Raw genomic sequence first — 11390 nt, 5'->3', positions numbered from 1 at the left:
TTGTTAGCATTGTACTGCAAACCACTGTAGGATGGTGCTGGGCAGTTGAGGGCCAGGAACACTTCCTGTAGTGTATTTCTCATAATAGGGTTGTCCATCAGGGCTGTCCATAGGGTAATGTTTGGTTTAGCTGCATTGGGTCCTCTCAGGTTAGTTTCTATCTCCTCATAGAGTTTCGTGCTCTCGGTGCGGAATTTACAGTACACGCACCTCAAGGTCTCCTCCCCGCATACCCCTTTCTGTTTTTCGGCCTGGTAGTCAAACTGTAGGTTGGTAGGGCAGTTTGGGCTAACTTCATTATGAAGATGGAATGCTTTGTTAAACATGTCGCATGTCTTCCCTGCATGTAAAAGTCTGTAGGTGTTGTAATCTGGGCTAGGAGTAGAATTTGCATGAAGCATGTTGCATGTGGCCTTCGGTCGGAGTTGCATGATAGGCTGTTCATGGTTTAGTTGGTCAGCATTGTCTCTCAGAATGCACTCTCCAGTCTTGCTGATTTTAGCAGATATATGCCTCCTCACATACTTAGGCTTTGGGCTTCGTTTCTTCCATCCACTGAGGGGGGATCCCCTTTTACGGCCATCTTGGACTTTGAAAAGACCTCTTTTACTCTGACTTTTTCCTTTCATTTTTCAATCTGACTGCTCTAATATTGTTTTGCTTTCTCTCTGTCTTTACTCAATAAACTAATGATGAAGTTTTAAGGCAAGTGAGTGCCAACTTCTTAGGAAGTAGCCATGACTAATTCTTATTGCTTCAGCCTCTAATGGCAGGCAGAGCTGGCAGCACCATAGCCAATTGGGCTGTCATGGCTGATTAATGTAGCAGATCCTAAAGTGCTTGCAGTGTAATGACGGACAAGGTAGTTCTCCATGGAAACAACATTGTTTCGATTGTAAGTAATAACACTTGTTTTTGTTTTAATAAGTTTATTTAATAAAAATCAACATATTAAAGCAATTTTTTCACACAAATTGTCCAAAAAATGAAAAACACAAATCACAAAATTATATAATACTCACTCATACACAAGTTCAACATTTCAACATTACTGTGTTAAAATTTCATTTTCATTGATTGAGGAAAAATAATTAAAAATCTTTATTTACAAGTACATATGAAATCTTTCAGTTACACACATTTATCATGTAAACATAGACATTTTTCATTTGGCCTACACTGCTTTATTAGCATGAAATAAAAAAAAATTAAATACACCATCACATACACAAATCTATACACTTATTATTCATGTAATATATATTTTTAAAAAAAAATTTCAATTTTTATTGCAGGTGTCATAACAGTATTAGGCCTTGGGTTCACGTCAAATCATGGAGGACGGAAAATAATTCCTGAGTTTTTCCCTTGATTTCAGGACTTTTGCAGAGAGGTAGGTGCCCATATTTTTTCTGAGATGTAAAACAGTATATTCTTTTCCAGATAAAATAGAAGAAAAAAATTAATGAGACCAGTAAATATTTTTTCTAAATTTTATTTCAGGATTGAGTGATGAGGCCAAACACATGGCTTTCAAGCACCTAATTGACTTTGATGTAAACAAACTTGAACGCCTTGCTGGATGGGTATGTATTTTTTTGTACCGAAATGTTAAGTAACAGTAGTACTACAAGATGTGAAAGTGAAACATCTGAGAAGTTTGTTTTGAATGAGTCAGGCCAAACTAAAGGTGAGTAATTTTGGTAAGAATATATAGCAGAAATTAATACTGTTGTGCAACCTGTACGCCATTTTCGATAGCATTATCTACGATAAATCAATACTAGGGTATACTAGTTGCATTCATTACGACTGCTTTATTGTCACGGGTATCGGCGTGGAATAGCCGACCTGTGTTTGTGCTGGTTATTTTGAATTACCTTTTTTAACATTTTAGTGCAGTTACGTTTACCTGTGTTTTTTTGTATATTGCACTGACTTATAAAACTTAACTATAATTGTAAACTTATTTGGTATCTTATTTTCCTACATTACATGAAATATTACGTTATTATTCTCGCTACCGAGTTATAGCATACGTCCGTCTTCACCGGTGTAGACTGATTACACTGAAAAGTGACCAACTGCTGCCCTATTTATAGCGGTCTGCAGAGAAACTAGATTCGGGAACAAAAATGGCAGACAGAGGCCTGAAGTTCGGGTCCATTAGTCAAATTTAAGAATGTCTCGCATCTTTTAAAAAAAAGTAGCATGTCGGCGAATAAAAATAAAGTAATGTACAATTTAGATAAAGAAATGTTTGTTGAAGTATCGACAAACTTCATACATTTATATAATGAAATCAACAAAAACTGCACAAAAATACAATTAATTGTGACAATTATACAAATAATTCTTTTAATAATTGCCTTAGCATCCACTACTTTAAAAGCCGTTGTTCTTCAGGAAAACAAAATGATGCAAAATATTATAGACTTTTCTTTATCTAGAGAAATGGTCTCTGGAGAAAAGAAAGGCTGAAATTTTTTAAGTTTGTTAAATATACGAGCATATGTGCATTTAGGACCCTACATTGTAATCTTATGCGAAAAGTGCAGACGTTTACTACACTGGGATCTGCGTACATATTTAACTCTTTACAACTTACTGAATTTTTTTGCAACATACACTGAATCCTTGCGTCATAGATATATTACGTTACCATTTCCCCGCAAGCACTTTACAGAGGGGTACATGTTTCTCTATCGTTTAGCGTAAATAATTTTTTGACCTTATATTTTAATTAAAAAAACAATTTTTCTTGTTTTATGAGATTTGAGGAAGTATAAAATAGCTGGAATTTGGCAATAAATTGAAGATTAAATAACGCATTCCAAAATCAAAACAGAAAATCTTTTTTTCTGTTTTAAGCATTTTGCCCTTAGGTGTCGACAAAACTCAACAAATAACACAATTTACAAGATATTTATTGGTGCAAATACTAAAAGTTAAAAGAACGCAAATCATCGATTACATAGCTAGATTTTACGGAGTAAATTTCCTCCCAAAAACTATCACTGAAACAGTTTTCACTACCACATTACAATTTGAAAAAGACAAAAATCTACAGGGTAAATTTCCTCTCAAAACTGACACTGATACAGTTAACATTCAGTAGTCAATTCAAAAGCGACTATCCATGATTAAACAAGGTTTAACGGAGTAAATTTCCTCCCAAAGAATATCACTGATAAAGTATTCACTACAACAATTACAATTTGAAAATAGCAAAAACCTAGAGAGTAAATTTCCTCTCTAAATGCACATTGGTGCAATGTACATTCAGTATTTCAATGCCAAATCAACCATCGCTTACATTGATAGATTTTACGGAGTAAATTTCCTCCCAAAGATTTTCTCTGATACAGTGTTCACTACTTTCATTACAGTTTGTTATAAACAAAAATCTAGAGAGTAAATTTCCTCTCTAAATTCACGTCGGTGTATTGTACATTCATTATTTCAATGCCAAATTAACCATCGTTTACACAGCTAAATTTTACGGAGTAAATTTCATCCCAAAGAATTTCACTAATACAGTGTTCACTACTAACATTGCAAATTAGTACTAAAAAATCTACAGAGTAAATTTCCTCTCTAAATTCACGTCGGTGTATTGTACATTCAGTATTTCAAAGCCAAATCAACTATCGTTAACATAGCTGGATTTTACGGAGTAAATTTCCTCCCAAAGAATATCACTGAATCATTGTTCACCACTACATTTTAAAATAGAAAAAAATTCTACGGAGTAAATTTCCTCTCAAAATGCACGTCGCTGCATTGTACATTCAGTATTTCAAAGCCAAAAAAACATCGTTTACACAGCTAGATTTTACAGAGTAAATTTCCTCCCAAAGACTATCACTGATATAGTGTACACAACTACATTACAATTTGAAAATAGCATAAATCTAGAGAGGAAATTTCCTCTCAAAATGACATTCATATATTAAACATACAGTAGACAATTCAGAAAGCGACTATCATTTATAAAAGAAGACTTTACGGAGTAAATTTCCTCCCAAACAATTTCACTGATAGAGTGTTCACTACTTACATTACAGTTTGTTATTAACAAAAATCTAGAGAGTAAATTTCCTCTCTAAATTCACGTCGGTGTATTGTACATTTAGTATTTCAATGCCAAATAAACTATCGTTAACATAGCTAGATTTTACGGAGTAAATTTCCTCCCGAAGAATATCACTGATACAGTTTTCACTACTATCATTATTGTTTGTTTATAAAAAAAAATCTAGAGAGGAAATTTCCTCCCTAAATTCACGTCGGTGCGTTGTACATTCAGTATTTCAAAGCCAAAAAAACATCGTTTACACAGCTAGATTTTATAGAGTAAATTTCCTCCCAAAGAATATAACTGTTATAGTGTACACAACTACATTAAAATTTGAAAATAGCAAAAATCTAGAGAGAAAATTTCCTTTCAAAATGACATTCGTACAGTAAACATACAGTCGTCAATTCAGATGCGACTATCCTTTATAAAACAAGACCTTACGGAGTAAATTTCACTGATAGAGTGTTCACTACTTACATTACAGTTTGTTATTTACAAAAATCCAGAGAGTAAATTTCCTTTCTAAATTCACGTCGGTGCATTGTACATTCAGTATTTAAATGCCAAATCAACCATCGTTTATGCAGCTAGATTTTACGGAGTAAATTTCCTCCCAAAGACTATCACTGATATAATGTTCACTACCACATTACAATTTGAAAAAGGCAAAAATATACAGGGTAAATTTCCTCTCAAAAATGACACTGATACAGTTAGCATACAGTAGTCAATTCAAAAGCGACTATCCTTGATATAACAATATTTTACGGAGTAAATTAATCCCAAAGAAAATATCACTGATACAGTATTCACTACACCAATTACAATTTGAAAATAGCAAATATTTACAGAGTAAATTTCCTCTCTAAACTCACATTGGTGCATTGTACATTCAGTATTTCAAAGCAAAGCAACCATCATTAACATGCTAGAATTTACATTCATTATTCGCAGATAGAAAATAAACATTATATATAGAAAACAGCAGAATATCAGAGGCTTAATTTCCTCTAAAAAAAACTTTTTACAGGAAAAAAAACATACATTTTACATCTCATTCAAAAAAAAGACTTTCAAGGGACATTTTTATCTCAATATACTAATGATGAAATACATTTTTATTTAATCTATAAATAAACAACAAAGAATCTATACAAACACATACAGTTTTTTTTATTTCAAGGCTTATTCAACGAGGGGAGGGGGTTCAGTGCGCATGTAGTAGCATGGTGATGTCACAAACAATATCTCAAAGTACGTTGAAAACTGTATTGTCCAGTCTATATCCGCGAAAAAAAAGGTGAAGGAGGCAAGTCCCTCTCGTGATTATTGTCGAATAGTTTGATTTCAAACACATCTATCACATTTACTTTCTTTGACCGAAGCAATACTTCTATGCCTTAACCAAGGATCGAAATCCTCATGAACTGTAGTTAAGGGTAGAATTCATCTGAAGACACTAATTTAATTACACTTCATCGTAACATACACATAATTATATAATTGCAAATTTACCTTTATTCCTCAATGTTTGGTCTTGGTTTCCTTATTTCTCCATTCATCAGAAAAGAGTCACTTTTATACCCAGTCGTCACTTAAACCACTCCTGAAATAATTGTGTTCACAAAATGTGGGGCAGTGTAACTTGGATTTCTTTCTCTAACTTGTTTCGTGTTCTCTGTGACTTTGAAGCAGAACGCAAATATCCGATGCCGCCAATTTCAAAACTGCCATTCACACAAATCTTATATATGTAGGATATGAAATGGGAAACGGAAAAATAAGCTGTTTTAACACAGAACTTAAAAACAAATCCATCGTTTTCAAGATAAATAAATTAGGTTGTTGTGAGAGAAAATTGTGATAGTCTAATGGCTTCTCATCATTTAACCATTTTCATTTCCGCTGTGAATCCCCGCTGTTACACTTGTAATCAACCCTTTGTATTGGATAGAGCTGCGGCCATGTCATAATAAACTGGCCTAAATTAATCTGTAATTTCAACATTTTCTCACCTCCAAAATCTAAGCCTGTGAAACGCACTAGTTGCCACACTATTACTTACAATTTGTTGATATTTAACATTATACTCTGTTGTGAGTGCATTAGCCTTATCTACTCGTGTGGTAGTATTTTTTATTTTTTGTAAATACATATGAAATATGCGGTTCCAAAGATCATGAAGATGTGAAAAAAATCACGGACAATTATTCCTTTTCGATGATATATCTACACTTACACAATGAGATTAAGAAAGAGACAATAAGCTTTATAAAAACACTTATTTTTGACAATAGAACTCTAGTATTTTAAATGATTTGCTATCTTTATGCCAGTGTCTTTCGATCCTATTGTAATTTATTATTTACAGTTAATTGGATGTCAGACTGCAAAAATTGTAAAGAATGATTGTAAAGATTTAATAAGATATATATTATTTTATGTAGCGTAATTACAGTTACACAATCTGTCTATTTCATGTATTTCTTCTTTTTTAATTTAAACATGCCTTTTTTAAACTTTTAACACTAACACTGTACAATTTGTATATTCACAAATGTAAAGAAATATAAATGTATTATGTAATCACTTCACCATATAATCCCTACACTATGTAATCATAGGGGAACTTGGATATGGCCGAGATTATCTTTTCTTTTTCACAGGCTGATATCGAATATTTTTATTAAGTTGAATTCCCGAGTGTTTAAGAATTACTCTCTTTGAAATATTTAATAATTAAAAAATGTACAGATAGACTAATTTATTTTTGAGAAATATGAAAGAAAAAACTGTTCTTAGCAAAACTTTTCTACAACAGATCTTGCATGTCTTGTCGAAAGGGTTCCAGAGAATTGCTATTATTAGGTACATGAAGCTGCCAAAAAAATGGACATTCTGTCTTAGTTCAAAATATAGTGTCTACAAAATTACTTTCTTTATTCCATGTTATGCAAAACAATCCCACACAGTTAAGTACATATGGTTATCAGATCCCCCATCCATTAATTCTCGATTAGGAGCAATATGTGCTCAGCATGTATTCTTTAGGTCTAATGAGGTATCACATTGCCCACCCTGCCGAAGTCGCAATTACTTTCAGTCACTCAGTTAAGTGAAAAAAATACACTTTGTTGCCTAGATATCAAGAAAAATTATGCTTAAATGAAAGAATGCATTTTTTTCAATTCTAAAAATGATGTACATATAAATTTGAATTTTTAAGTCAGCAACAAAATTTTATCAGTATTGCTTTTTCCTTATTAATTTTTTTATCATATATTTTTAAAAGTTGTTTTTAGAAGTATAGATAGATATCCTTTATAAGAAAGGAAACATGCCAAGAAAACCTATCTGGAGAGCGAACTCAATAAAAGCTGAATTAACGTTAATCTGTGAAACTTCCCCGAAAGATTTTTGCACGGCAATTAATGTCTACAGTTAATTGGGTTTAAAACAAAGGTACGAAACTAATTATTTGGAATCCTTTGCACCCATTCTTTTTTTTTTGGGGGGGGGGGGTCATATTAATCAATTACTGTAAAAAAAGTATATTAAAGAAAAAGACAGTTATAAAAATTATAAATTTTACAATGCTGTGGAAAACTAAATCGTCAGTAGAAATAAGCCGTCTTTCAATTTTTGTTTTACGTATTTCCATATAATTCTATTTCCCTTTGTATAAATTAACTTCAGGTACGATATAACTTGGTAATTCTGGAAGTACTGCGAGTTGAATTATTGGGAAAAGGGTACGAAATTTCCGGAAGTTGGTATCATTTCCTGGTTAAACAAGAGGGAGGAGGAGTACTAAAGGGGTAGAGGTATCACACAGGTAATTGACCGATCAAAATAAACTAAGTCATATATAAAATTGATTTTCCTTTCTTTTGAGACGTTTTTCTATTCTCTTCCAATCCTTACAAGGAATGTTTATAAAGACATTAAAAAAGGCGTGAATTTTAGGTAGCCCTGTTTGCAAATGGAAAAAGTCAGAAAATGCCGCGTAGGTACCGTTTTGTGTGTGAGGATGTTTTAGCTAGTGTGACAGGTAATGTTTAATATCTCCTGTTAATTTTTTTTTTCAAGTAAACAATTACCAGATTCTTTTTTTACGATTTGTTTGGTGAAAACATTTACCGTTGTGATACCTAGACACATCCTGATTGGCTATGTTAATATTTTTATTTTAATGTAAAAAATTCACTGATAGAAATAAATGTATCAAGTATTTTTCTTTAACCAAAAAAAGCTGAAAACCTAAGATCCACCCTCCTGAAATCAAAATCTACTGCCGTAAACTGTCTCGCCAGCGTTTGGGGAATACGGGTGATTTGCATCAATTACACTTTTATTGACTTCATCGGGCGCGTCAATCGGACAAGATTTCTTTGAATGTACATGTTTACTGTTCATATTTTTGTTACATCTTGAAAAATAAATATTTTCATTAATGTGTTATTTAATATACTGTCACATCAAATAAATATACATATGCGATACATGTAGTAGTAGAGTATTTGTAAAACATATAACTTAGTAAAAGGCAATAAACTTCAATGGATTTACATAATTAACAATTTCTCAGATGTAAGTTTGCGCTTTCAGGTTTGATAGATAATATATTAAGATGCTTACAAAATTTTGAAATAACGGTTTAATAGTAATTAAGATCAGATTTTAAAACACCCAAAACACAATTATCGAATACAAGTCGTAAATAATAAATTACAGTTAGGAATAGAAAATACAGGCATATAAAAAGGAAGGCGATATAGTAGTTTATTTTTTTTTATTTAATTTTTAAATGATTTACATTATTTGAGTTTTTAAAATTAAAAGCTTAAAACAAGTTTTAGAAGTTTTGCTTTTGCGTTAGCTTTTTCTATGTTTCTCTTTTTTGACCCCATGATGTTAGTTTCGATAGGTCAACTAAAACGAGTAACAGTCAATGATTTGTAATCCCATCTTTGAAACTTAAATATTGGTAACTGCTGCACGAAAGATAATGTCTATGCAATTGCAGCAGAGTACACATATCAACAAAATGTAAATAGCTAAGGCGACTCATGATTTTTTAGGGCTTAGATTTTGATGGTGAAAAAATATGGAACTTACAGCTTGATTTATGTCAGAATATTATGACATGGCCGCAGCTCTATCCAATACAAGGGTTTGATTACAAATGTAACAGCGGGGATTCACGCACCGGAAAAGAAAATGATGAAATGATAAGAAACAGACCATCTCAATTTTCTCTCACAACAACCTATTGACGCTAAATCATTCATTTATCTTGAAAACAATGAATTTGTTTTTAGGTTCTGTGTGAAAACAGTTTATTTTTCCGTTTCCGGTTACATGTGTATTATCCCCACATGAGGATTTGTGTGTAAGGCAGTTTTGAAATTGGCGGTATCGGACATTTGCATTGTGCCCAGTGGCTTCTCCACTTCAAAGTTGCAGGGAACACAAAGCAAGTTAGAGAAAGAAAACCAAGTTAGACCGCCCTTCAATAGGTGAACAAAATTATTTCAGGAGTGGTTTAAGTGATGACTGGAGATATAAAAGTGACTGTTTTCTGATGAATTGAGAAATAAGGAAACCAAGACCAAACATTGAATAATAAAGGTAAATTTATAATTATATATGTATATATGTTACGATAAATGTAATTGAGGTAGTGTCTGGCATATGAATTCTATCCTTAACTACAGTACTAGTTCCATAAGGATTTCGATCCTTGGTCAAGATGGTTGTTTTTCTTTATTGTGTGAAATACTAAACACTTTAGCGATCATTTTATTTGCAGTAAAACTACCTGCATGTACATATTATCATTTAACTCTCTGAACTCCCCTTTTGGCGTTAGTGATTAGTGTTTTAGTAGCAAATGTCCTTTTTGAACTAATCTGCATTCAAAATCGTGTTTCATTCAAACGTATAAGATAATTTTATTTCCAATTTTTTTTCGAATTTACAAAAATTGTACAAGCAACACTGCTCGACTGTGGTGCGCAACATGTATTCCGGCGTGCCTGAAGAAATAAATGCCCATGGGATTTGAAAAATTGAAAGTTTAAAAATTATTATATGAGATGATTTACGAGTTTAAAATTTTTATCAATAGGTCAGCAATGGATGTTTTAAAAATATGGCGGCCAAATTTCCTTTGGACATCTTTGAAATGCATTCAGCAAGTGTTCAATGGCATCAGCCTTAAGGAAAGCATAGAAGTATAGCTTCGGTCAAAGAAAGTAAATGTGATAGATGTGTTTGAAATCAAACTGTTCGACAATAATCAAGAGAGGGACTTGCCTCCTTCTCCTTTTTTCTTCGCGTATATAGACTTGACAATACAGTTTTCAACGTACTTTGAGATATTGTTTGTGACGTCACCATGCTACTGTATGCGCATTGAACCCCCTCCCCTCGTTGAATACGCCTTGAAATCAGTCAAAAAAAAACTGTATGTGTTTGTATAGATTTTTTGTTGTTTATTTATAAATTAAATAATAATGTATTTCATCATAAGTATATTGAGATAAAAATATCTCTAGAAAGTCAATTATTGAATAAGTTGTAAAATGTATGTTTTTTCCTGTTAAAAGTGTATATTGTATCAATTGTTTTTTAGATGTTTATTTTCTATCTGCGAATAATGAATGTAAAATCTAGTATGTAAACATGGTTAATGATGGTTGCTTTGGCTTTGAAATACTGAATGTACAATGCACCAATGTGAGTTTAGAGAGGAAATTTACTCTGTAAATTTTTTTCTATTTTCAAATTGTAATTGTTGTAGTGAATACTGTATCGGTGATATTCTTTGGGAGGAAATTTACTCCGTAAAATATTGTTATATCAAGGATAGTTGCTTCTGATTTGACTACTATATGCTTACTGTATCAGTGTCATTTTTTAGAGGAAATTTACTCTGTATATTTTTGCCTTTTTCAAATTGTAATGTGGTAGTGAACACTATATCAGTGAAAGTCTTTGGGAGGAAATTTACTCTGTAAAATCTAGCTGCGTAAACGATGGTTGATTTAACATTGAAATATTGAATGTACAATGCACTGACGTGAATTTAGAGAGGAAATTTACTCTTTAGATTTTTGTTAATAACAAACGGTAATGTAAGTAGTGAACACTGTATCAGTGAAATTGTTTGGGAGGAAATTTACTCCGTAAAGTCTTGTCATATAAAAAATAGTCGCTTCTGAATTGACTACTGTATGTTTACCGTATGAATGTCATTTTGAGAGGAAATTTCCTCTCTAGATTTTTGCTATTTTCAAATTGTAAT

General features: G+C 32.2%; 1 long non-coding RNA gene across 1 annotated transcript; it reads left to right on the top strand.

Annotated features, from left to right (window-relative positions):
- The first annotated feature begins 1299 nt into the window (after positions 1-1299).
- LOC134276854 (uncharacterized) lies at positions 1300-1743 on the top strand. Its single transcript, XR_009994127.1, has 2 exons — positions 1300-1393; positions 1504-1743. It is a non-coding gene; the product is annotated as an uncharacterized LOC134276854 (long non-coding RNA).
- The last annotated feature ends 9647 nt before the right edge of the window (positions 1744-11390 follow it).

Source organism: Saccostrea cucullata, unplaced genomic scaffold (genome assembly GCF_032062105.1).
Source record: "Saccostrea cucullata isolate Sc308-1 unplaced genomic scaffold, CSIRO_AGI_Scuc_v1 ctg6880, whole genome shotgun sequence".
NCBI classification, from domain to species: Eukaryota; Metazoa; Mollusca; class Bivalvia; order Ostreida; family Ostreidae; genus Saccostrea; species Saccostrea cuccullata.
The sequence above is the reverse complement of the archived record's forward strand: the minus strand, read 5'-3'. Positions and strand labels throughout refer to the sequence as shown.